The sequence below is a fragment of the Heloderma suspectum genome, chromosome 7 (assembly GCF_057233095.1).
Source record: "Heloderma suspectum isolate Gila_16-S chromosome 7, 16-S_ref, whole genome shotgun sequence".
NCBI classification, from domain to species: domain Eukaryota; kingdom Metazoa; phylum Chordata; class Lepidosauria; order Squamata; family Helodermatidae; genus Heloderma; species Heloderma suspectum.
Window position 1 is genome coordinate 40,525,008 of NC_139464.1, and position 27,124 is coordinate 40,552,131.

Here is a 27,124-nt window from a genome sequence, read left to right on the forward strand (position 1 = left end):
CTTGCTGAACCCCTCAGTTATAGAAAGATAATATGCCTGCAGGCTGTGGTGCACCCTTGCTTCCTTGTAGTATTTTAATAAAGAGCTCTTAAAAGAAACTGGAGCCTTTTTATCAACTGAGACCATTTTTCTCTGGAAGGGTTTGGGGGGGGGGGTTCCTCAAGGAGACTGCCAGATGTGATAGACAAGCTTCCATGAAAGCCAGCTGTCATGATCTTCCTGTCATGAGCAGCCCCAGGGAAATATTTAGCATGTTCTAGAGTATGCACATGAAGTTCATGTAGAAGGTGGTAAGACCCCAAAGGCCCCAGTCAGGATGAACTTGAGTAGGCACCTTGGAACACTCTTCAAAATCCTCTTCAACTCACAGAGCTTCTATGACAGAAGAATTAGTATGTTCCTCAATTGTAGGAAGTTTGAAAACCTAGGAGGAACTAATAAGGCATCTGAAGCAACCTAGGAGGAACATAGTACAAACCAAGTATAAAAGACAAGCGCTCGTATAATCATGAGCAGGGCAATGTCTGGAAGATGGATAGCAAAGTATGGTTCAGACCAAGAACAGGAAAATATGTTAAACTTCCTTAGTGACACATATGATAATCTAAAACCTATATACATGAACAGGAACTGACAGACCAGCCATAAGATGTGGTGTGGGTTTCACCACATCCTCACACAATTATCAGTAGCAGACTAAGTGGCACACACTAGTCATCACACACCCTAAATTGAACTTATTGACACTTCGTACTGCCACAACTATGAGGTCTAATTTAGTGCTCCATATACCTGGAGAAAGTTAAGTTCAGTTGCTTAATATCTAGCAGCAGAAAAAGTTACCTTGTTCAGCACTAAATACATGTTGGGACAGACTAAGGATTGTAGCTAATCTGTGTCATTAACATGAGCTGTACAACATTTTCATCAGCTGTTTGCAGTCATGTTCGATCAATTTTTCAAGTTCATTCATATTAAGGAAACACTGCTCAAGCACTTAAATCTACATTAAAAAAAATTCCTGCTTTTCTAGAAATTGTTCAAAGCAACTAAAAATAATTAAACAAAAATTCAGAGTAGCCATAATGCTTGGGGGTGGGGGGGAGGAAGGGAGAACAGATTTGGATCATTCAAGCCTTTGTTAATATTTTTCTGGACTTTTCTATTGATCTTAAAAGCTAGAGTTTTGATTGAAAGCCCAATTTCTTAACAAGATGTTCCAAGTCTGCATGGAATACTTGTGGGAGTAGTTTGTGGACCATCGTACTCCAAGACGGTGCTAGACCCCAGTAATGCAACTTATTGGATACTTCCTACTCTAATGCAAGTGAGCCGAAGAGGACTTGAGGCACTGAATTGACCAGTGCAATGCTGCTGAGAAGGCAAGTTCGCTTCCACTCTGCTAAATCCTGCTTGTTCCTGGAGCTGATCTGGTAATTACAGATACAGCATCAGCATTTGCAGTCATGGTAGAAAACTAAACAGCAAGAGTGCTGGGCAGGTAGCCTACCCCTTTGATGTGGGAGAAGACAGGAATGAACTTTGCTGGAGCACTTGCAACAGCAGCAGTTTGGGAGAGTCTTCTCTGGATGCTCATGCTCTTTCCCACTGTGTTTTACAGCTGGGTGAGTCCTCGTTGTGTGGCTCCTTCAGCATCCCCACTTTGATTTAGTCATAACCAAGATAGCCAGAAGCAGCTCTGAGTATCCAAAGGAGGTAAACTTGCAGACAGATCCAGGATTCAAAGTAAGCATTCCCTTCGCATGTAAGCAGGAGGATTTCAGATAAAACACACTTTATACTCCTTTACTCATTAGTTGTGTAGCAAAGCCACAGTTCTCTCAGTAGAACAGAGTAGTTACATCTTAGCCTAGCTGCAGCCATCACAAAAGTTAGTTAGGGCACAATCCTATAGGGACAGACGGCCGCCTTCAAACTCAGAGGCAACCGCCTATCCAATGCAGGGCAGGAGGAGCTCTGAGGGGATCGTCTCCTCCGCACTCCAGCTGCCCTGTATTTGCAGCTAGACAGCTGATTTCGGCCATTTAGCCACAGGACCTCAGAGCACAGGGTGGGGAGGTGGGACGACACATAGGAAGTGTGTCCAAACTCCCCATCCCACCTCCAGGAATGCCCCCTTTCCCCCACTCCCCATTGCTCTTCTGAGCGCAGGGACAATGCGCGCTGCCTACAAGGTGGCGGGGGAAGGGTGGGGAAGCAGTTCTCCAGGAATCAACCAATCCTATGGCCATCTAGTCGCTGTCTAGTGGCCATAGGATTGCACCCTTAACAACATTTGCCACAGAAGAGAATATAAATGCAGCTCCTGTGGCTTATATATTTTATGGAGACATCTGTTCCTACGCAGTTAGTGTGAATGATCAACTTTTTGCTTTTGGCCAAAATGCCAGTTTTTAGAAAGGGCAAATTGTTACAATGTTAAGATAATCCTTTTTTTATTTTCTGTACAGTTTGTAGCCATTATGCTGGAGGAAGGATTAAGGCTTTATTCAACAAAGTGCCTCCCAAACTGCAATGGGTGGCTGCTTCAGATTGATATTAGTCACTACGTCTTGTTACATACTTAGATCTTTTCAATTCCCCTTTGTGCAAAGGCATTCAGTACAAGCAAGCTATAAATACATCATACCATGCTACAGCAACTTTTGCAATGAAAGAGTTGGCACTTGCCTCAAAAGATATTACACAGCTGAAGTGCAGAGGGAATAAAATCCACCCTGTTAGAAAAAGCTGCTGCTCAGCTTTGAATTTGCTTTCACCAACCCCAAGTGTGGTGTATGCAACTGACACTCCTCTGCTTAGCTACTCCAGTACTCTTGAGGAACACCACTGCCATCGCAGTCCCCTCTCACATGAACGGAGGAACACATTAAGATGGCCAGAGCTCAAACCTTCAAAGCAGCAGGAGGTGACTGCAACAAGAGCACTGGGATTGCAGGCAGAGGGAAGCATGGCTGTTATTGAAAGACTTACTAACCTCACCCTCCAAAAAGCTCAATCTTCCTGACAAGAAGAAGCTCCATTTGAGAGGTGCTACATATAAAAGTACTGTTATTGCTTGATTTACTCACTGACCACCAGGATGTTTTGAGTGGTGTCACCAAGCATTTCTATTTCTGTTAGATTTCACTTGCAACCATTCACAAATTAGAAGAGAATGGGATTGTGAGGTTTCTGGGATCCCATCGTAAGCACACACAACCTTCCAGAGCGGTCCAGTTTTGCACAAACAAAACTTCCTATTCTGATTGCTGTACCAGGGTAGTCATCGTTTATATGCAGTGTCTATCCCAAGACCCCCTGGCAAGGAAACAATACAGTTTCCGGTGGGCATGATCAATTCAGAATTCTCACCTGTGCACCTTTGGACTGCAAGCACCAAGCAAAGGTTTGTCAAGGTGATGGCTCACCCCACCCATTTTGAAAGACAAAAATCACAGCACGAGCTGAAGGACAAAGGATTTGTTCAAACTGGGGATCTGATAGCTTGATATTTAGTCAGGCAACTTGATTTAGTGGGCTCATGCCAAAGAACCCTGCCTTAAATAAAAGCTGGAAGAGACAGCATTAAGGCTATCTCATTTACAGGATTGATAATGTTTTTTCTATGAATTCTCACTAGTGCCCAAGTACTTTCATTAGCAGTTATTTGTATTCTCCCTCTGGTGATTTTGAGATTGGTTTGTTTGTTTTACATCAAAACCCACACAGGTTTTAATATTTTAAAATGCAGAATCATCTGCTTTACATATCAAGGTATATAAATATTTTAAATATTCTAAAATGGCACAAGTTTTTAGGAAGCTTTTCATGCCTTGCTCACCAGCCTTCAAGCAAGGTGATGGACTGACTACTAGACAATCCACTGTCTTATACTGATCCTGGCAAATTGAAGAGAAAAAGAGCAGAGCAGCTGCCTCCATTTTACATGCAGGACTGCAGAAGTTAAATGGAATACTAAGGACAGGGTTAAGAATCTGAACCTACTGTGAGCTGGGGTTTATATGCTACAGTCTAAATATACCCCTCACCCAAAAGGAAGGAGGGAACATCTCTTCTACCCCATCCCATAATTTAACATTTTATACAGCTCTTTGAACACTCTAAAAAAGCCTTCCCCAACCTGGTGTCAGTGCCCTCCAGATGTTTAGGACTTCAGCTCCCACTAGCCCCAGCCAGCATGGCTAATGATCAGGAATGCTGGGATTTGTAGTCCAAAACATGTGGCGGTCACCAGGTTGGGGAAGGCAACTCAAAGGAGCGTATTACATACATTGTCAGTAACACTTACGGCCATCCTGTACGGTCAAACGTCTTCCCATATTTAAGATGGGAAAGCAAGGGAACAGTGTCCTAAAGGCCATACTGGACATGACAGCAGCAGACTCCTGTACCACCACCAAATCCCTACAGAGCAAGGGATTTAGATTTCATTAATAGCAGATGGGTAATGCTGAACCTTTTCCCCACTTGAACTCCCCACTAAATCACCTCTCCCAAGCTGTTTTTCTCCTGGTAGAGCTCAGAGGCAAGAAGTATTCCTCAACAAAAAGGAAATGCAGCTTTGGGAAGAAAAGTGTGAGTACAGGAAAGATTTGGCACACACCTCACCTAGCTATAACATGCTTTAGAGCTGTCACCCTACCCTCTGCTTCACATGGATTATGTACCACCTAGTAGGTACAGAGGTAAAGGTAAGATCTGAACCAGGGATCTCCTACGTTATCATTCCCACTTACACACATACCATTAATCTCATATACTGTGGAACTTGTACTACTGTATTAGTGAACATTGGGGGAAGCTGTTTACTAAATATGGGTGAGTCAGGATTCAGCTTTCTGCAGGATCCAAGTATGTCAAAGGGAGTTCAATAACTGAATACAACATCTGCACCATAGCATGCAGGGGGAGGGGCAAGATATAGCCTACCTTTAAAGGAATCTAGAATTCCCATTTGTTGAAACCCATCAATAGGATTTCTAGCGTCAACTTTTGTTAGAATAACTTGGTTGCTTCCCCCTGCACCTTAGAATCAAATAGCAAGATGGTTTGGCTATTGAGAATAGGGGGCCAAGCACTTGGCCCCATGGAACAGTGAAGCTTCCTCTAGGTTTTAAAAGAATCTGGGAAACAGCACATACTGCCTACAATTTATTCCTCTAGAACTATTTGTATTACCCCCTTGGCCTACTGTTTACTTTGTTGTTGTTTATTTGGTCAGTCGCTTCCGACTCCTCTTGACTTCATGGACCAGCCCACACCAGAGCTTCCTGTCGGCCGTCGCCACCCCCAGCTCCCCCAAGATCGAGTCCACTGTTTACTTTATCACTGGCCAAAGAATTGCTTTTGGGATTCTGCCACTGCTCAGCAAGGTCAGCACATTAATGCAAGGGTATAAGCAGCAAGACTCTTAACAAACAGGATATTCTGCTCCACAATGACTAGAGAATGGTACTTGAATGTTTCCAATGAATTGTAAGCTATACAGTTTTTCCTGATTTGAACCTCACAAGTTCCTGAAAACAGGTAACTGTACAACATGCCCCAAGCAAAGTTGCTGGAGAATAAGACAATATTTTTTTCCACTGTAGTTAAAAACTCCTGTACGAAGAAAGATGCCTGTTTTTAATTTTTCAATTTTGAGTGTTTAATCCTTCTAGCTGCCTTGTAAATTGAGAACTAGTGAGCCCCAACAGGACCTAAGCAGCCAGTTCTTTGCCACCTAATCAAATAAGTCTTACTGCAGAGAGTAGTCCTACTGAAGTTTGTAATGCAACTGCTGGAATAAAGTAGTTTCCAGAGTTATACTTAGTTCTGCTAATGGAAACAAGCTTCCTTTTCCCAAGCTGCCAGACCATGGTTTACTGCTCAAATGCATAACAGAAAAATAGCCATAAGTTATAATTATACAGCAGATGTTGCCTAACTGGTAAGTGCAGCATGTAGGTTAAGCAAGGGATGAGGTGATTAAAATGCACTAGGCGATCATGAGCTGAAAAGTTATTGCCTGCAGGACTATAAAGCCCAAGTCACTGGGCATTCTCCTGAAGCTGCAGAGAGGTTTGGGCCTCTGATCTTTGGAAGCAACACACCCAGATAGTTGCATTCCAAATCTGAAGCACGAGAATAGCTGAAAGAATTATCAGTGTTGAAGTTTCTACAGCTTAGAAAGCTGTTTGAACGAGTCTGTGTCACCAATGGCAAAAGCACATCTACGTTTCACATCAAAGTCTAAGCCCATGTTGTCAGCCACATCTGAAATCTTGTTTCAGCAGCATTTATGTGTAGATTTCACTCTACCTTAGCCCCAATGTGCACCACATGTTACGGGAAGGATTACTAGTATTCCTTGTGCATTTTCTGTCACAGAACACTTGAACCAGATATAGTTGCTGCAAGCACTAAGATGAGGTGGTGATTAGCTGAGACGACAAGTACAGCAATATACTCCTTGACTTTTGAAATTATGAAATGAGAGGCAGATTAGCAATATCCTGTTGGCGATGATGCAAAGCAAAAATGAGCTTAAGGCAACTAAGGAGTATTACAGTTGTGAGGGCAAAATGGAGCAACAAGCTCAGAAGACCAATTTCTAAAAAGGAGTCTGACCATTGTGCTCTATAATCCCAAGAGTCAAAGATTTTACCTCTAATATAGGCATGTAGTTACCCTCTTAAGTCAGCCTTTATTTCAAAGAAAGATATTTGTCTCCTCACACTTAAACCGCCCCTGTACAACTATGATAATTGATTTTTTTGCTACTGTGAGGGACCACAGCTAAGTTGCAGAGCACATACTTTGTATGCCAAAGGCCCCAGGTTCAATCCCAACCATTTACAGATAGGACTGGGAAAGACCTCTGTCTGAAACCCTGGAGACATGTTGTCAGCCAGTGTAGAGCAGGCTGGCCAGAAGGTAGGTCTCCAGATATTTTGGACTTCAACCGCAGAATCCCCTACCAGCATGGCCAATGGTCAGGAATTCTGGAACTTGAGGTCCAAAACATCTGGACATCTACTTTCTGCTCACTGGGTAGGCAGCCCAGTGCCCTCCGGATGCTAACTTCAGAGCCCAAGCAACATTCAATCAGTTTTCCCCATTCTGGCTGGGGATTCTGGGAGTTCTAGTGCAACACATCTGGAGAGCAGCAGGTTGGGCAAGGCTACATTAGATTTATTTTTATTATTTTATTTCCGATATTTATACACGGCTGAATATAATAAAAGCTCTCAGTAGTTCACAACATTAGATTGTCTTATGGCAAATAGGTACTTTTTAACAAAAGCGCCCCTGCAAATAGTTTTCGGTACTTGCCCCAGGGGTGCGTAAGGGGAGGTGAGAGAAACTATCGAGAAGGTACAATACTTTGTATCCAAAGCTAGCAACATTAGTTCCACCAGCTGGTGTCGTTAACAATGTTTTGCCAAATTACAGAGTTAGGCCTAGGACACATTGCACTCAGGAGTGAAGCTGATATTAATTAGCTCAACTTACAGAATACAGGAACTGGTGCATGGAAATAGCATCTTGTGTTCAGAGGGGCGGGGTGTAGGGGTGGCTACTAGTTTCAAACTCCATCTTGAGCAGCTGCCAGTTGAGCTTAAGTGTGCTAAACGCTTAAAGTTTGGAATGTATCTTATTCCAAGCTAATTCTAGCATAGCGTGCTCTCTGCAACTGTTGTTCCCTATTACCATGTGTGCAGTACATGCCTTCTCAGCAAAGGAAAGAGACAGCATGCCCACAAGGAAAACATTCCAGAAGGCGAATACATTCTTTGTGACCACTCAATAGAGTAATCCCACTTTAAGACAACAGCCGTGGCTTTGGAGACTCCAGCCCATCCCTGCCGCTCAAAGGGCTTGGTTTAGAATTCACCAAGTCTCCCTAGGCAACAGGATCTTTGAGACAGGCCCAGGACATTGCTCACAATGACAAAACCGAGTAAAGAGTTCCTTTCCCCACAGCCTTTGAGCATAAAGCCCAGAGGACTACCAACAACAGCTCCAATGCACACTACAGTTCAGAGCCAGTAACTAAAAGCTCTTCTGTCATGCCACAGGTGGCAACAGCTATGCCCATTTACTTAGATTTGAAAGCTGGGCTCTCCCTTCTTCTAGTTCATCATCTTCCTCTCATTCTTCGACAGGAACCACAATCTGCATTAGCTTCAAGCTGCTTGCGTTTAAAGCACTGCCACTTCACCAGCGTTTCTCACACATCTTTCCTGCCCACACTTTAGTGCAGAGGTTGTGACTTAGTTGCTAGATTTGGGGCAGAAACATGTGTGAGAGTAGCAGTCTCTCATCTTTGAATACAGACCACCCAAGTAGCAAACCACCACCACCCTTTTTCCTACTGAGCCAGGTTCAAGGTATTAGTACTAGTGTACAAAGCCCCAAACAACTTGGGACCAGGATACCTGAGAGTGCACCTCCTTCCTTACCAACCTGCCCAGTCACTGAGGTCATTAGAGGGCATGTTGCTGGTAGTTCTACATGGACCCATGGTGCAGTTGGAGTCCACCAGGAGAAAAGCCTTCAATGTGGTGGCCCACTTCCTGTGGAACTGCCAGAAGCCTTCAGAGGTGAGGCAGGTGCCAATGTTGTGTCCGTTCCAGCACCTCCTGAAGATGCTGTTATTTCAGGAGGCCTTCCTTGAGTGATCAGCTGTGGTTCATTAAATTCGGCCTTATCAGAAATTGTCTTTTAAAAAGTTTTAACATGGTGTTTTCTTCTTTTATCCTTGCTATTCACTGCTCCGAAATCTTTAGACGTGGAGTGGTATATAAATACTGTAAATAAATACATACATAAAAAAACAGCAAGGTGGGACAGGGGACTGCTAGTAGAGAAGCAGCGGGGTAGACAGGAAGTGGCTGCCTCTCTCCACCACAGGGAGTTTTCACTCTCAGCTGGATTCTTTTCTGATCTGGGGAGCAGGGGCCTGGATAGGAAAAAAGCAGGTGGAAGAAGGGGATGCAAGGAACAGGGCGTAGGAGCAGGAAGGATTCAGCATCTCTCCCAACACTTCACTATGTTCTTGCAGTCTGGCAACAAACTACCCATGGTTGAAGACATGCATCTGACACTGTTATGCATAGTTCTACCCTTGTTCTTAGCAGAGTTTGAGATTTTCCACTAGTGGTACCCCTTTCAGCATTCTGGCCAATGTTTATCTATCACAGATGGCTTACCATTACAGGCATTTCAACAGTCCATAAAGAATTGGATTTAAAGAGCTGAAAAATGGCTCTTGTACTTCTGTCCACGGCAGAAACAAGATGGTTATCAAGGCAAGATTGCCCATGATCAGAGTTCTGTGGCTGGCAACACCATTGCCTTTTCATGTTGTGCCCCATTTCCTGCTTCACCATGTACTTTATATGCCCTAGCAAACTTGACTTAAGTGGCAACAAGTTTCATAAAGCCAGACTGAGGCTCTTTGTGAGTTAGTCACGCATTACTGATTGAGTCTAGTTACAGATAGCAATTCCAACTATTAAAGTTCAGCAAATTGTCATATGGTATCTTAAGTAAAAGTATAAGTAGAGCACTCCAAAATTTCAGTATAAGTTTATCACTATGTAATGCTTTAGAATCCCCTTCATGGATCACTGCCTTGTTGTGGCGAAGGGGCTAGCGTAACTCAGTGAAGCCATAAGCTATGCCGTACAGGGCCACTCAAGACGGACAGGTCATGGATGAGAGTTCTGACAAAATGTGGTCCACTGGAGAAGGAAATGGCAACCCACTCCAGTATTCTTGCCAAGAAAACCCCATGGAACGTATCACAAGGCTAAAAGATATGACGCCGGAAGATGAGCCCCTCAGGTCGGAAGGTGTCCAATATGCTACTGGGGAAGAGCAGAGGGCATTTCCAAGTAGCGCCAGAAAGAGTGAAGCGGCTGGGTCAAAGCCGAAAGGACACTCAGCTGTGGATGTGTCTGGTGGTGAAAAGAAAATCCGATGCTGTAAAGAACAATATTGTTCAGGAACCTGGAATGTAAGGTCAATGAATCAAGGTAAGTTGAAGGTGGTCAAACGTGAGATGGCAAGATTGAACATCGACATCTTGGGAATTAGCGAACTCAAATGGACAGGCATGGGTGAATTTAATTCAGGTGACCATTCTATCTACTACTGTGGGCAAGAATCCCTGAGAAGAAATGGAGTAGCACTCATAGTCAACAAAAGGGTGGGAAAAGCATTACTGGGGTACAATCTCAAAAACGATAGAATGATCTCAGTACGAATCCAAGGCAAACCATTCAACATCACAGTAATTCAAGTCTATGCCCCAACCACTGAGGCCGAAGAAGCTGAGGTTGATCGGTTCTATGAAGACCTACAACACCTTCTAGAACTAACACCAAAAAAAGATGTCCTTTTCATCATAGGGGATTGGAATGCTAAAGTAGGAAGTCAAGAAATCACCGGCATAACAGGCAGGCATGGCCTTGGTGTACAAAATGAAGCAGGACAAAGAGTAATAGAGTTTTGCCAAGAGAACACGCTGATCATAGCAAACACTCTTTTCCAACAGCACAAGAGGCGACTCTATGCATGGACATCACCAGATGGTCAATATCGAAATCAGATTGACTATGTACTTTGCAGCCAAAGATGGAGAAGCTCCATACAGTCAGTAAAAACAAGACCTGGAGCTGACTGTGGCTCAGATCATGAGCTGCTTCTTGCAAAATTTCGGCTTAAATTGAAGAACGTACGGAAATCCACTAAACCATTCAGGTATGACCTAAATCATATCCCTGATGAATATACAGTGGAGGTGAAGAATAGATTTCAGGGATTAGACCTGATAGACAGAGTGCCTGAGGAACTATGGATGGAGGTCTGTAACATTGTTCAGGAGGCAGCAACTCAATCCATCCCAAAGAAAAAGAAATGCAAGAAAGCCAAGTGGCTGTCTGATGAGGCTTTACAAGTAGCTGACAAAAGAAGGGAAACGAAAAGCAAGGGAGAAAGGGGAAGATATATCCAACTGAATGCAGAGTTCCAGAGAATAGCAAGGACAGACAAGAAGGCCTTCTTAAATGAACAATGCAAAGAAATCGAGGAAAACAACAGAATGGGAAAGACTAGAGATCTCTTCAAGAAAATCGGAGATCTCAAGGGAACGTTTTGTGCAAAGACGGGCATGATGAAGGACGAAGAAGGCAGGGACCTAACAGAAGCAGATGAGATTAAGAAGAGGTGGAAAGAATACACAGAAGAACTATAAAGGAAAGATCTGAATGTCCCTGATAGCCATGATAGTGCGGTCACTGAACTTGAGCAGGACATCCTAGAGAGTGAAGTCAAGTGGGCCTTAGGAAGCATAACTAACAACAAAGCTAGCGGAGATGACAGTCTTCCAGCTGAGCTATTTAAAATCCTACAAGATGATGCTGTTAAAGTGCTGCATTCAATATGCCAACACATTTGGAACACTCAACAGTGGCCACAAGACTGGAAAAGGTCAGTTTACATTCCAATTCCAAAGAAGGGCAACGCCAAAGAGTGATCAAACTACCGTACAATTGCGCTCATTTCACATGCCAGCAAGGTGATGCTCAAAATCCTACAAGCTAGGCTTCAGCAGTATGTGAACCGAGAACTACCGGAAGTACAAGCTGGGTTTCGAAGAGGCAAAGGAACTAGAGATCAAATCGCCACCATTCGCTGCATCATGGAGAAAGCAAGAGAATTCCAGAAAAACGTCTATTTCTGCTTCATTGACTACGCTAAAGCCTTTGATTGTGTGGATCACAACAAACTGTGGCAAATTCTTAAAGAGATGGGAGTACCAGACCACTTTACCTGTCTCCTGAGAAACCTGTACAAGGGTCACGAAGCAACAGTAAGAACCAGACATGGAACAACCGATTGGTTCAAAATTGGGAAAGGAGTATGACAAGGCTGCATATTGTCGCCCTGCTTATTTAATTTATATGCAGATTACATCATGAGAAACGCCGGGTTGGATGAATCACAGGTCAGAATTAAGATTGCCGGGAGAATTATCAACAACCTCAGATACGCAGACGATACCACCCCAAAGGCAGAAAGCAAAGAGGATCTAAAGAGCCTCTTGTTGAGGGTGAAAGTGGAGAGTGCATAAGTTGAAACTCAACATTAAAAAAACGAAGATCATGGCATCTGGCCCCATCACTTCCTGGCATATAGAAGGGGAAGAAATGGAAGCAGTGACAGATTTTACTTTCTTGGGCTCCAAGATCACCGCAGACGGTGACTGAAGCCATGAAATTAAAAGACGCTTGCTCCTTGGGAGGAAAGCTATGGCAAACCCAGACAGCATAGTCAGAAGCAGAGACATCACCTTGCCGACAAAGGTTCGTATAATCAAAGCTATGGTTTTCCCAGTAGCAACGTATGGCTGTGAGAGCTGGACTGTAAGGAAGGCTGAGCGCCGAAGAATTGATGCTTTCGAACTGTGGTGCTGGAGAAGACTCTTACGAGTCCCCTGGACTGCAAGGAAGTCAAATCAGTCCATCCTAAAGGAAATCAACCCTGAATGCTCATGGGAAGGACAGATACTGAAGCTCAAATATTTTGGCCACCTAATGCGAAGAGAAAAGTCACTGGAAAAGACCCTGATGGTGGGAAAGATTGAAGGCAAAAGGAGAAGGGGACAGCAGAGGATGAGATGGCTAGATAGCATCACTGATGCAATGAATATGGACTTGAGCACACTCCGGGAGAGCGCGCAGGACAGGAAGTCCTGGCGCGCTATGGTCCATGGGGTCACGAAGAGTCGGACACGACTGAACGACTGAACAACAACAACAACGCTTTAGAATAGCCTTACAACTACCTACTATATGTTATGTTACCTATACCTTTCACACAACTCTTCCCAACTTGCCACCACTACTGTCCTAAAACCTGGGAGGTTCCCAGATGCAAACACTTTTGTACCAGGTTTTTACAGACATTTAATTACTATCAGAGTAGAGGGAAGAAACACTACCTATGAAAAAAGAAGAAAACAAGTGCAGGCTGAAAAGCCATGAGGCACCCACTGTCTGGACTATACATTATTCCCGACACTTTCATGGTGTGAAGAACCACCTTCTCTCCACCTTCTGCAGGAGTGAGACAAACTAAGGTATCTCATCTGTGCAACTAACCTCAAGTCTAAACTTTAAATACCTTGGATTCTACCACACAAGACTATGAAAAAGCCCCACAGTGAAATTCAAAAATTGCAGCTTTGGTCTAGTGCAAGGGAACTTCATAGCTAGAAAAAAATGGTAAGAAGCATGGCACTCTTACAGGGGTTGGTTGCCTCTTCAAGCTAAACAGAACTTCCAAAACACACTTTCAAACTTATTTGTGATTAAGCTATGTTGCATCTACCACTAATATGAGTTATAGCCACAGTGTCTCAGGGCCACACTAGTCATGATAGCAGTTCTGTGGATTTAAACATGGATCTGCCCATCCCATATAGACGGTGAGAGATTGTTTAAACACAGAAAGGACAAACAGATCAGGAAGTTAAACCCTCCCTGCAGCTTATGTCCCTGTAGCCCCCTGCTCAACTACTTTTTACCCAGCCAAGGTCCCTTGGAGCTCCGCTGGGAGAACCACTGTCTGACCCCCACCCTCTCCTCCTTATCTTTCTACATGCCGAAGCATGTCAACTGCTACTCTCAAATACAGCCCAGGAACAAAACAGGAAACTATTACAAAAAGGAACTTTCTGATTTCAGCCCACCAGCCAAGGAAAGAGTACATTTGTTTAGAATCACAGTTTCCTATTAAGAGTCACTTCATATCAAGTGAAAACATCATACTAACAAGTTTAAATACTACTTATCTCTCAAGACACATTATATTTTCAATCATAGCTGGTCATTTCCACTGAATATCACTTTTTATCACAGTGATTTGTTTGTTTTGTGTTTGTTTTAATTAAGTTTTGTTGTTGTTCAGTCGTGTCCTACTCTTCGTGACCCCATGGACCATAGCACGCCAGGCCTTCCTGTCCTGCGCTCTCTCCCGGAGTGTGCTCAAGTTCATATTCATTGCATCCGTGATGCTATCTAGCCATCTCATCCTCTGCCGTCCCCTTCTCCTTTTGCCTTCAGTCTTTCCCAGCATCAGGGTCTTTTCCAGGGAGTTTTCTCTTCGCATTAGGTGGCCAAAATATTGGAGCTTCAGCTTCAGTATCTGCCCTTCCAATGAGCAGTCAGGGTTGATTTCCTTTAGGATTGACTGATTTGACCTCCTTGCAGTCCAGGGGACTCGTAAGAGTCTTCTCCAGCACCACAGTTCGAAAGCATCGATTCTTCGGCGCTCAGCCTTCCTTATAGCCCAGCTCTCACAGCCATACATTACTACTGGGAAAACCATAGCTCTGATTATACGGACCTTTGTCGGCAAGGTGATGTCTCTGCTTCTTACTATGCTGTCTAGGTTTGCCATAGCTTTCCTCCCAAGGAGCAAGCGTCTTTTAATTTCATGGCTACAGTCACCATCTGCGGTGATCTTGGAGCCCAAGAAAGTAAAATCTGTCACTGCTTCCATTTCTTCCCCTTCTATATGCCAGGAAGTGATAGGGCCAGATGCCATGATCTTAGTTTTTTTAATGTTGAGTTTCAAACCAGCTTTTGCACTCTCCTCTTTCACCCTCAACAAGAGGCTCTTTAGATCCTCTTCGCTTTCTGCCATTAGGGTGGTATCGTCTGCATATCGGAGGTTGTTGATAATTCTCCCGACAATCTTAATTCCGACCTCTGATTCATCCAACCCGGCATTTCTCATGATGTACTCTGCATATAAGTTAAATAAGCAGGGTGACAATATACAGCCTTGTCGTACTCCTGTCCCAATTTTGAACCACTCGGTTGTTCCATGTCTGGTTCTTACTGTTGCTTCTTGACCCTCGTACAGGTTTCTCAGGAGACAGGTAAGGTGGTCTGGTACTCCCATCACTTTCAGAATTTGCCACAGTTTGTTGTGATCCACACAATCAAAGGCTTTAGCGTAGTCAATGAAGCAGAAATAGACGTTTTTCTGGAATTCTCTTGCTTTCTCCATGATGCAGCGAATGTTGGCGATTTGATCTCTAGTTCCTCTGCCTCTTCGAAACCCAGCTTGTACTTCCGGTAGTTCTCGGTTCGCATACTGCTGAAGCCTAGCTTGTAGGATTTTGAGCATCACCTTGCTGGCATGTGAAATGAGCGCAATTGTGCGGTAGTTTGAACACTCTTTGGCGTTGCCCTTCTTTGGAATTGGAATGTAAACTGACCTTTTCCAGTCTTGTGGCCACTGTTGAGTGTTCCAGGTTTGTTGGCATATTGAATGCAGCACTTTAACAGCATCATCTTGTAGGATTTTAAATAGCTCGGCTGGAATACTGTCATCTCCACTAGCTTTGTTGTTACTAATGCTTCCTAAGGCCCACTTGACTTCACTCTCGAGGATGTCCGGCTCAAGTTCAGTGACCGCACTATCATGGCTATCAGGGACATTAAGCTCTTCCCTGTTTAGTTCTTCTGTGTATTCTTGCCACCTCTTCTTAATCTCATCTGCTTCTGTTAGGTCCCTGCCTTCTTCATCCTTCATCATGCCCGTCTTTGCACAAAACGTTCCCTTGAGATCTCCGATTTTCTTGAAGAGATCTCTAGTCTTTCCCATTCTGTTGTTTTCCTCGATTTCTTTGCATTGTTCATTTAAGAAGGCCTTCTTGTCTCTCCTTGCTATTCTCTGGAACTCTGCATTCAGTTGGGTATATCTTCCCCTTCTCCCTTGCTTTTCGCTTCCCTTCTTTCGTGAGCTACTTGTAAAGCCTCATCAGACAGCCACTTGGCTTTCTTGCATTTCTTTTTCTTTGGGACGGATTGAGTTGCTGCCTCCTGAACAATGTTACGGACCTCCGTCCATAGTTCCTCAGGCACTCTGTCTATCAGGTCTAATCCCTGAAATCTATTCCTCACCTCCACTGTATATTCATCAGGGATATGATTTAGGTCATACCAGAACGGTTTAGTGGTTTTCCCGACGTTCTTCAATTTAAGCCGAAATTTTGCAAGAAGCAGCTCATGATCTGAGCCACAGTCAGCTCCAGGTCTTGTTTTTACTGACTGTATGGAGCTTCTCCATCTTTGGCTGCAAAGGACATAATCAATCTGATTTCGATATTGACCATCTGGTGACTTCCATGTGTAGAGTCGCCTCTTGTGCTGTTGGAAAAGAGTGTTTGCTATGATCAGCGTGTTCTCTTGGCAAAACTCTATTAGCCTTTGTCCTGCTTCATTTTGTACACCAAGGCCATGCCTGCCTGTTATCCCGGTGATTTCTTGACTTCCTACTTTACATTCCAATCCCCTGTGATGAAGAGGACATCTTTTTTTGGTGTTAGTTCTAGAAGGTGTTGTAGGTCTTCATAGAACCGATCAACCTCAGCTTCTTCGGCCTTAGTGGTTGGGGCATAGACTTGAATTACTGTGATGTTGAATGGTTTGCCTTGGATTCGTACTGAGATCATTCTATCGTTTTTGAGATTGTACCCCAGTACTGCTTTACCCACCCTTTTGTTGACTATGAGTGCTACTCCATTTCTTCTAAGGGATTCTTGCCCACAATAGTAGATATGATGGTCACCTGAATTAAATTCGCCCATGCCTGTCCATTTGAGTTCGCTGATTCCCAAGATGTCGATGTTCAATCTTGCCATCTCATGTTTGACCACCTCCAGCTTACCTTGATTCATTGATCTGACATTCCAGGTTCCTAAACAATATTGTTCTTTACAGCATCGGATTTTCTTTTCACCGCCAGACACATCCACAGCTGAGTGTCCTTTCGGGTTTGGCCCAGCCGCTTCACTCTTTCTGGCACTACTTGGAAATACCCTCTGCTTAACTTAACTTAATTAAGCAAAGTACCTCTAAAATAGTATATTCCACCTAATGCTTAGTGAAACCGTTTTGTATTCAACTAAATCTAGTAATAACCAATTCACCTCAACCTGTTTGGAAGCAATGCCCATACGTTTCAATGAAGTTCTTTCAACTAACTGTGTTTATTTAACTCATTTGTATACCGCTCTTACAAAGCAATCCCACTGATTGGGACAAGGAGCTCCAACCTTGGAGCCTCTAAAGAATCCAAAGCCCTGCCCAGATCACACTCACAGGACACAAGAGAAGGAGGAGCAAGGGTTTTCCCCCCTTTCCTTCTCCATTCCCCCCCCAACTCTTTTCTTAAACAGTTTCCCTCTCATTGATGTAACTGGTAGGGAAATGAACTACACCGACTTCTAAAGCTGGCATAGTTCTTCCCTTGTTCTGAGTGTGTGTCAGGGGCATGGGAGAGCTGTGGATCCTGCAAATCCATAGCCTATCCTGGCACGCCCATGGAAGCCTGCCCTCCAGCCCCGATCTTCTTGTTTGCTTCTACTGATGTTGAAGCTCTAATGTCAGAGAGGAAAATGCTGCAGAGGTTTCCATGGGGTATCCGAGGGGCATCCACAGTCAGACCTCTGTCCTTGTACTCAGAGGGGGAGATCTGAAAAAGCTTGAAAAAATAGGATTGACACCTTAATCCAATAGGATTCTAGGGCAGTGAACAAGTCTATATTGCAAAACACTGAAGTGTGCACTATAACCATAACACTAACAATTATATGAGGCAGCAGCTAAAAGATATACATCAGGCTAAGGCATTACAGAACTTAAAATGTCTGAGAAAAAAATTCTTACCCTAGCACTGAAAGCATGATAAAGAGGTGAACTTCTTTAGGAAAAGCATGATAAAGAGGTGAACTTCTTTAGGAAAAGCATTCCGTAAGCGGGGTACTACCACCAAACAGCCTTCTTTCTTTGTTGTTACACAACACGCTCCCAACAAGAAAAGAACTTGAAGAGCTGTTTAGAAAGTTATTGGGCAGAGTGATAGCTTGGTACAATCATTTTTAAAAATCAAACAAGCCCCCCTTCCTCTTTAAGTTGTAACAATATTTTACAGAGCAGTTGGTCACTGGAGCTTTGTGAGTTTCTAGATTACTGAACACTGATATTAAAATCCATATTTGTTTCAACCTGTCTAGAGGGTCCAAGGCAGCAAACTTACCAAGTCCAGTTGCCCCATGTCACTCAGAATACATGCCTAATTAGTGTAGGGACAACCCATTTAATGATACTGCTTCCCCCATAGTATAATATCTTGCTCAGGCTTAGAAATAGGTGAGCTATGACTGCAATTTCCTTAAAATACATAGGGAAGCAAGGTTTGAATGGTACTAAGAATTTAAAAGGAGAGAGAAAACTTGGAAATATAGCTTTGTCATCATTCCACAACAGTTACAGTTCCTGCTACAAAAATCCATAGCAAGACTAATATTTAGGAAGCTGGGGACATGTCCCAAAGGGCTGAACAAAGTTACATGAATAGTAAGCCATACTGAAGTGTTGGTACTAGTAATGCATTCCTTTAATGCACAACTTCTCAGGATGTATGTAGTTGTATGTGACTGCATGGAGTTCATGTACTCTTGTCATTAAGCAGGAGTAGACAACCTGTGGCTCTCCAGACATTGTTGGGCTCCAACTCCCATCAGCACAAGCCAGCATGGCCTATGAACAGTTGCTGGGAGTCCAACAACACTTGTAGGCCACTCCTGTCATAACACATTCTTTCCACATCCTTTTGCAACAGAAACCCCATATACACTTTGTGGGGAGGGGTGCTTCCAGTCAAGGTAAGAACAAGGTCACCTTAGATTCACCATCAGCAAGTACTATGGTGCTGCAGGCAATCCAGTACTATTATATTTCAGCCTCCACACACAGTAGCTATTGACACTGAACACACATCAGATCAGAGAAGACATTTGCCATTTGTCGACTGCACACAAGTAACAGTTTGCATGTAAACACAGCACAGCTAGACCTACACTATTTAGTCTGTTCATGCTATGAAGAGGTCCCTATAGGAAAAATTGCCCCAGTTACAAACTATGTCTATGAAAATAGGTACGCTTTAAAAAAAGAGATCTTTACTACTTTCCATCCATGTTCCAAAGCTATTTAAGGGGTTGCTATGTCATCATCTGAACTGTTCCTTCATAAGGAAACTGCCTTTCAGGAGCTGGCCCAGGTAATCCAGTACTCTCTAAGGACGGCTTTACTAGTCATAAGATTTTCTGATATCATACAACTGGCCACTGTTGAAGTGCCTATACCTCTCAGAGCTCCACTGGGAGACTTCATCCTGCTTAAGACCACCACCTACTCACAACAGGGGAGGTTCAACTTTCTGCTCATAGCTACTCAGATGCTAAAAGATGGGGTAGACTAATGATCAAGTAAAGAATCATAAGGCAGATTTTTCCTTTAGATCAGTGTGAGTTTTGCCACACTCAAAGCATGCTTCATTTTGAGTACATGCATTAACGTCTGACTTTTGCAGAGTTACTCTGAATAAAGTTACTCTGAAATTATGGTCCTGCTACAAGGATGACCTGGCTTCATCAACATGAACACTAGCCTCAGCCTCCAAGGATAAATATTTGCATTATCCACTATACCTGCCTACTTGTTTCTGGTCTACCTGAATGCTGGCAGCCTCCAAATACACAAAGCAAATTAGGCACATGTAGTTCAAGGCGAGTAGCGCAAGCACGCCTTTACTATAATTACAGGCCAAACCACTCCCATGCAGCAGCAGTTTCTAGTCAAAGATATTTTTGAAGTTATGAAGATTACTGCGATCTGCAAAGGAAAAGCAAATATACAATGGCCAGGATCCAGATGAGCTCAAGCTGAGCATTTACCCATGCTAGGGGGCTTTCAAGCTCAACTTCCAAGCAGAAGCCTGCCCATGGGCCCGAAAACACCTGCTCCCAGGTCAGGAGCTTTATGGTGTGGTACTTCAAAAGGCACAAAGGAAGGAAGCCATCCCAAACCCATGCACAAGCAGAAGCAATGTACAGGGGGTGGATAGGAGGTTGAATCTCAGTCCAATACTTTCCACCAGATTTGCACAGTTTTAAGATAAAGCCTCTGTGACGCCCTTTCTGGTCTTAACATTCAGACAAAAAGACAATTTTAACTTTTATTCCAAATAGTGACATTTTGTGAATAAGACGTATGTCAAGTGAGGTGTCACTTTAAGACTGTTCCACCAAACCCGATTTCATATCAAGACCAAATCACACAACCATTTTTGTAATTACAACAGTTAATTTGGGCATGTTGGATCAGTCTTGTGAATGCTTCAACTTAGGCTTTTTGAAATCAGAACTCTAGAAAGTGAGCTGAATCAAGATACAATACATAGCAATCTGGGCACCTAGTGACATATTAACACCTGCATTATCAGCTTTGGTGATTAGCCATCACCTGTAGTTAGCAAGGGGGAAATTGCTATTGTCTCACTGATGGAGCAGTACCACAGCTGTATCTATCATTGCAGTGCAGCCCTATGGAGGGCTGAAAACACAGGCTTTATGTTGTGCTTCCTCAATCAAAAGATGTACCATGGAGAATATAAGAATCATGTGTGTCTAACATTGCCAGGTGTTAGATAAGGCAGTAGTAAGGAAGTAACACATTTAAGTATTTCAGCTGCCCCTCAAGAGGTCACAGGACTGCCTAAGATAGCACCACAGAAGCAGGGGGTCATCTCCTGAGAAGTTATTTCCAAAGCTACATTAATAAGCCTGGTTCCATTCCCCCAAACCTGACAGAAACAAGCCAACTCACATCAACTTCTAACATATAAAAATGACATTACTTTACGACAGCTCAAATGACAGGCTAATTATGTAGGCCTTCCAAAGCAGTCACTCAACAAGCCAGCAAGTAGAACTTTTCACAATTATTTCATTTTAGTTGAATATACAAGTATAGCACCATAGCTGCAGACAGCAAGCGCATGAGTCAGACAGTATTAATCTGTGCAAAGGTTTGCAGTTTTCCCTGGAGTGGCATAGATAAGTAACTACAGCCATTTTTCACCTGGTGACTAAGTCGGAACATATCTTTATACAGGCAGTAACTGATTACGCAGTTGTTTCTTTGGAGTCAGTTGTATCACACCTATGCTTAAGGGAAGAAACTGCATTTTAAAAAGAGTTGTAGAAGTATGTCTATCTGAAAAACAAGGTTCATAAACTAGCCTCTTCTGCAGGAAGGCAGATACTTCAGTCTTTTTAACCACAATATCCTTTTACCTACACAGCTCAGAGCAGTTTCAGCAAGAATGCTTCAGGAGAATCATTAGTCAGTGAGGCATATATAAACATTAACATTCAGGCTTTGTGGAAGCTATTTGCTAGAGAGTGATCCTTCCAAAGAAAATTACTGTACAAAAGAAACATTATGCCTACAAGCTTCCTTGGTGGCCCGTTCAGATGTTACATTTTACAGATGCAAGTCTTATTCACCAGGAACACAAGTCAGATGCAGACAGACCTATAAAATCCTGAATGCACTTGGGATGCTGTATTTCTCAGGTGTGCCTGCAGTCAGAGCTGCACGTTACTAAAGCACACGTTACTAAAGCAGTTATCCTTACTGGAATGATGCCACCATCCACAAACTTCTAAACAAGTCCTTGAGAGGCTTCTTTTTAAACAAAGGACATTCTGTCGGTAGGATGGTATAAGTGCCACAGATTGTGTACAGAAAGCAAGTACAGGCAAGTCAAAGAGCAAGATGAAAGAAGCAGACCATGCTAGTAGAAAGAGAAACATCTGTGAGCATTAGCACTTTCCTTACTACATCATTTAAGTCTTGAAACTAGGAAACTGTTGCAATGTATAGAAAAGGGGTAACAACATGGATCACACTGATTCTTATGAAAATCTCAAGGCTATCTCTTCAGAAGTTCTGGCCACCAATAAAAGTTTAAAAGTTATAGCAACTATTCTAAAAAACTGAGCTCAAGAAAGAATACACCCTTTTTGAAACCCTTGCTTCATCAACCACAATGCATCAGGAGCAAGACAGGGCACATAAGAATATTCTAGAAGCAACATGCCCCAAAGCATTTGTCATTTTCTATATTCAATGCATACTGGTTGTTGTAGCAGCATCTAACTAACAAACAAATTAGCTGCCTGTAATCCTCACACACACACACACACACACTTCCACTGTTTTTAATGTGGCTGAACAAGTTGCTTAACCCGGATACAAGCTCTGGGACTGTTTGGATATACTTTCACCATCCTGCCAGATGAGAAAACCTGATTAAGCAACGACAGGAATATTTCACCGTCTTTAATAAGGGTGAACGCTGGCTGGAGACAGGGAGAGAATTTGGTCCGATTTGATAACGGGGTAAAGCACAGGATCTGTCTTGAGAGCTTCGTCTTGCCCCGTCACTCCCTCCTCCCTTTCCTGGCTTCACTAAGGCAAAGCCAACTGAATGAGGAAGTCAAGCTCGGCGGGCGGAAGCCAAGCCCATTGCAATGTCTGCAACAAGATTGTCAGCCCGTGACTCAGGCGGGAGTCCTGACAGCTGCCAAGCTAGTTGCCGCCCGTTACTTCCAAGGAAGGAGAAGCATTCATAAGACCAGTTCAATATGCAGAAAACCCCTCGATCAGAGAGGGAACCCCACCTGCAAACTGAAGTGAAACAAGCGTACCCATGTGAAACAAGAGCAAAGACCTCGTACTGTTCAGCAGCATCATTACGGAAGGGGATGAAAGAGAGGCACGCGATCAGCTGCTTTCTCTTAGGCCATTCTCTAAAATGGAAGGTTAAGATGCAGGGTTATAATTTAAGATTATATTTGCAGGGTTGTGGGGGGGGGGATTGGTGAGTGGGAGAAGAGGTAGAAAGAAGACAACACTAGTCACAAGCTAGTATACCAACGGAGGAAAGGAAAAGGAACAAATGTTCACCTGGCCCTGTGCGTGGAAGTTGCAAGACGCTCGCCAGCCCCAGGCAGAAAGGAATCCAAAGATAAAGGCTGCACCTTCCCCGAAAAGACGCTGCCTCAATGGGTGGCACTTCCTGGACTACAGCTCTCTTGGCAGGAGGGGTTCTAGAAATTAAGCCCCGCCCGCCTCCCAATGAACCTTAACCCGCCGGCGCCAAACTGAAAACCAAGCGTTATCTTGTACGTTTGCCGTCCCGTCCCGCACCAACCCTGGGTTGGGACTTCACCTGAGTCTGGCCAACGCCTGGGAAAAAGCTGCCGCCGCCGCGGCTCTTGCGCCTCACGGTGAAAAGACTAGGCTCGGTAACCGACAGCTTCAGAGAGAGCGAGCCCCAGCGCCTTGCCCACCGCGCTGTTTCACCTTCAACGCCTCTAACTCGCCGGCAACAGCGAGGTTTCAAGCCGGGAGGGAGCGGCCGCGGCTAAGGGCCGTAACACCCACTTGCTGTATTGTAGCCAATAGGAAGAGGAGTTTGCTCTGACTGAGGTCCAGTTTCGCCAATCGGCCCAAGTGGAGGGAGGTGCTTCTACGAAGGAGGCGTAAGACTTTTTTTTTAATCTTCTCAACTGACGCCCCAACCCCCGCTCTTGTATAAGCCCGCCCCCGCCTTACAGTAATAGGCACAGCCAATGGGCCCTCATTCAAGGAGGAGCAAAGATTGACATGCGAGACAACCAATAGGTGCATGCAGAAAGGGCAGGGCTCTTTGTAGGCCTATCTTGAACGTTTCGATATCCTGAGGCGTGGCAACGAGGAACGTAGTGGTGGGAAATGTCTGCAGAGGAAGAATGAATCTCTATCATCCATTTTCAGCCGAGGTCGCCTTCCCTGGACAGGAGGAGCCAAGCCTAAGGGCCTAAACCTGTGCATGTTTACTCAGAAGTAAGCCCCCTTGTTAAATCCAGGCTTACTCCTAGGTAAGGATGCATTGCAGTCTTAAACATCTAAAAGCAACACTTAGATAATTAGATTTCTCTCTGTTTTTCCCTCCATATTCAGCCTGTAGAAAAATCTTGTTGCTTCTCCAGGGGTAGGGGACCTGTGGCCCTGCAGATGTTGAACCATAGCTCCCCTCATTTGTGACCATGCTGGCTGGGGCTGATGGGACTGGGAGTCCAACAACATCTGGAGATCTGCAGGTTCCTCACCCCTGCTTTACAACATTACAAAAATACAGTTCTACCTCTGGCTCCTTAACAAAAAACCTGTTGCATATTCCTTGGTCATCTCTTGATTTGACCATTGCAGTCTTATCTTTGAACTTTCAATGTTATCTTAACTTGGTCTGCTCTCTTTCATCCAATACTTTGATCGCAAAATGAAGTCACTTCTCGCATCACTCTTGCCATGTGACAATCCTCCTTAAATCCCTACACTGGCTTCCTGTCTGCTCCAGTATCCTGCACAAACTCCTCATTCTTACCTTCAAACTCTTCCATGCCTTGCCCCCTCCCCTGCTTATTTCTCCACTCATATCCCAACACATCCCTTCCTGTAACCCTGACTTGTCCAGCTCCACCACTGAGCTGTCCAAACGTCTGCTCCCTGAAACAACTGCTGCTCCCTTCCTGCCCATATTCCTGGCACTGCTTCAGTGCCACCACTTCCCTAATTTCCTTCAGTTTGCTCCTCAAAACTCACCTTTTCCAGGACGCCTTTGGAACAACCTCCTAGTAGGCCCACTCCCAATATCTTATTGTAACAAAGCATGATGGTGTTCCATTTCATCCATTTCTAAATTGTTTTAATTGTGTGTTTTATTTATTGTAGCAGTAATTATTTATTAATTGATACTTTGGTATGTAAACCGCTTATAGAGATTTTATAAAGCAGTACACAAGTATTATTAATAAATAAGCCAAAGTATGCACAACTGAAATAGCTGTACATTCTTCCTCAGTTTACCTCTGCTCCTTTTCCCACCCTTTCTGCTGTTGTTTCCTTGTGTCCCTTTTCAGATTGTAAGCCCCACGGGGTAGGGGCTTGTCAAACCTGTGCTTTGTAAAGCACTTTATGTATAGATGGCATCACCATAATTATGATGTCAGAAAACATAAGAATCACACTACTAGATCAGATCAAGTTCTATTTAGGCTGCAATCCTATGCAAATTTATCTGATATTAAGCCCCAGTGAACACAGTGGAATTTATTTCTGAGTAAGCATGCATAGGATTGCCCTGTTAGTCCAGCATTCTGCTCTCAACAATGACCAGCCAGATTCCCCTGGCAAGTTCATGACAGAATATGATGGAGGCAGCCATTGCCTATTGTGTGTCCTCAGAATTTGATGATCAGAAGTATTCTGCTTCTGAACACAGACATCCCATTTCAACAACCATTAACTCAGTGAAAGAGCACATGCTTTCGGTGTAAAAGGTTCCAAATACATTTCCAGATAAGGCTGCAAAAAACTTCTGTCTGAAAACCTGGAGAGCTGCTGCCACTTTCCCAACCTCAGTCACCTTCAGCCATGTCCAATAATCAGGGAAGGTGGGAAGTATAGCCCAAACCATTTGGAGGGGCCCAGGTTGGGGGAAGCATTTATAGACCAGGAATGGGGAACTAGTGGCCCTACATGTGTTAGATTGCAGCTCCCATCATCCTTCACCATTGGCTATCACTAGGGCTGAGGGGTGTTGTAGTCTAATAACATCTGGAGGGCCACAAGTTGCCCACACCTGTTGTAGACAGTATTGAACTAGATGAACCAGTTGTCTGACTTGCTATAAGGCAGCTTGCTATGTTCCTAATGCTAGCTGTAGTTTTGTTTTTTAAACCAACTTCAAATTTTACTGAAGGTTATAAAGAGCATGAGCCACAACTTTCCTCAACCTAGTACCCTCCAGATATTTTGTGCTACAACTCCCATCAGTCCCAACGATGGTGGGTGTTGTAGTCCAAGACATCTGGAGGGCACCAGGTTGGGGAAGGCTAGCTGAGAGGTTTTGAAGTATATATATTTTTTAAATCAAGGCATAGGACCCAATCACAATTAAGCACTTAAAAATGTCCCAATGATTTCAGTGGGAAAGCTACAAGTATGGGTCTAACTTTCACATTGTAATCAGTGTGATTTAGAATCCTAGCATTGGCTGGATCATACCCAAGGCATTCTCTAGGTATGTAGGGAATGCATATTTGGAGATATAAATGATGTGTACTAAGACTTTAAGTTAACCCAGAGTCAAGGACCCTAAAAAGCCAATTAGAAACTTCAGCTGAAAACAGGAATCAAAATAGCAGAAGGTGTATTAGGAGAAGCTGATTGTCCTAGAGACATTCAATGAAGGCTGTTGAAAGAACAGTCACAAGTTTATTCAGTTAAGATAGGCATGAAGGGTGATGAAGGAGATATCACTAGTAATGTTGAAAGATGTGTGCCACTGCATATCATAAAATTCTGTCGTTAAGCATTAGTGAGAAGCAATGCAGAAAAAGCAAACATACAAGACAGCAATGCTGGGAATAAGCTTTGACTGTTTTATATATGAGGGTAATGCTAAAGTTGGTTACTAGTTCCCTTATTTGTGTGAACATTTTGAAACAGAGCTCAATCAGTAAACTGAGTAAGATTTATATGTCCTACATCCCAAAATAAGCTTTGGACTTTCCCATATCATATCTCCATTATTAGGGGATCATCCCCTTCAAGATACTCTAATCAAAACCATCATTTTTGTGCCATGCATATTAATGCATGATGACCCCAGATGATAATTATAAATAAGAAAGGGATGAGCCACACAATGAGATTTATGCCACCCCAAATAATGCACCCTCACCTCCAGGAGAGTATAGTAAAACAATAGCAAAGAACCAGATAGGCATCATGATAGGCACTGACATGGTAACAATCTATGACAGCCTTCCCCAGCCTGCTGCCCTCCAGATCTTTTGCATTTCCACTCTCATCAGCCAAAGTCAGCATAGCCAATCATCAGAAATGTTGGGAGTGGTAGTCCAAAACATCTGGAGGGCACCAAGTTGGGAAAGGCTGATTTATGTCCTCAGAAGATACAGTTGCACTGAGTGTGTGTGTGCGCACACGCGGGGGGAATCTTTATAAAACAAGAAGGCAAGGAAAAAGACTTGAACAAGGCAGGAATAAGTAGAATAGCATAATGAATTTAAAATTTGCAGCTGGAATTAGCAGAAGGGGCAGAAATAGGTATTGGA

At 43.6% G+C, this 27,124-nt stretch overlaps 1 protein-coding gene across 4 annotated transcripts in view; it reads right to left on the bottom strand.

Moving 5' to 3' along the window:
• MYH9 (myosin heavy chain 9) overlaps positions 1-23,318 on the bottom strand; it is an 88,258-nt gene extending 64,940 nt beyond the window's left edge. The window contains exon 1 of one of the 4 annotated variants that reach the window (XM_084809721.1): positions 23,173-23,318. The gene's annotated coding sequence lies outside the window, so the exon portion shown is untranslated. Of the gene's footprint in view, positions 1-22,275; positions 22,393-22,907 lie in introns of those variants that run through there. The other 3 variants (XM_084809722.1, XM_084809723.1, XM_084809724.1) reach the window with 3 other exon arrangements.
• Between the last annotated feature and the right edge of the window lie 3,806 nt (positions 23,319-27,124).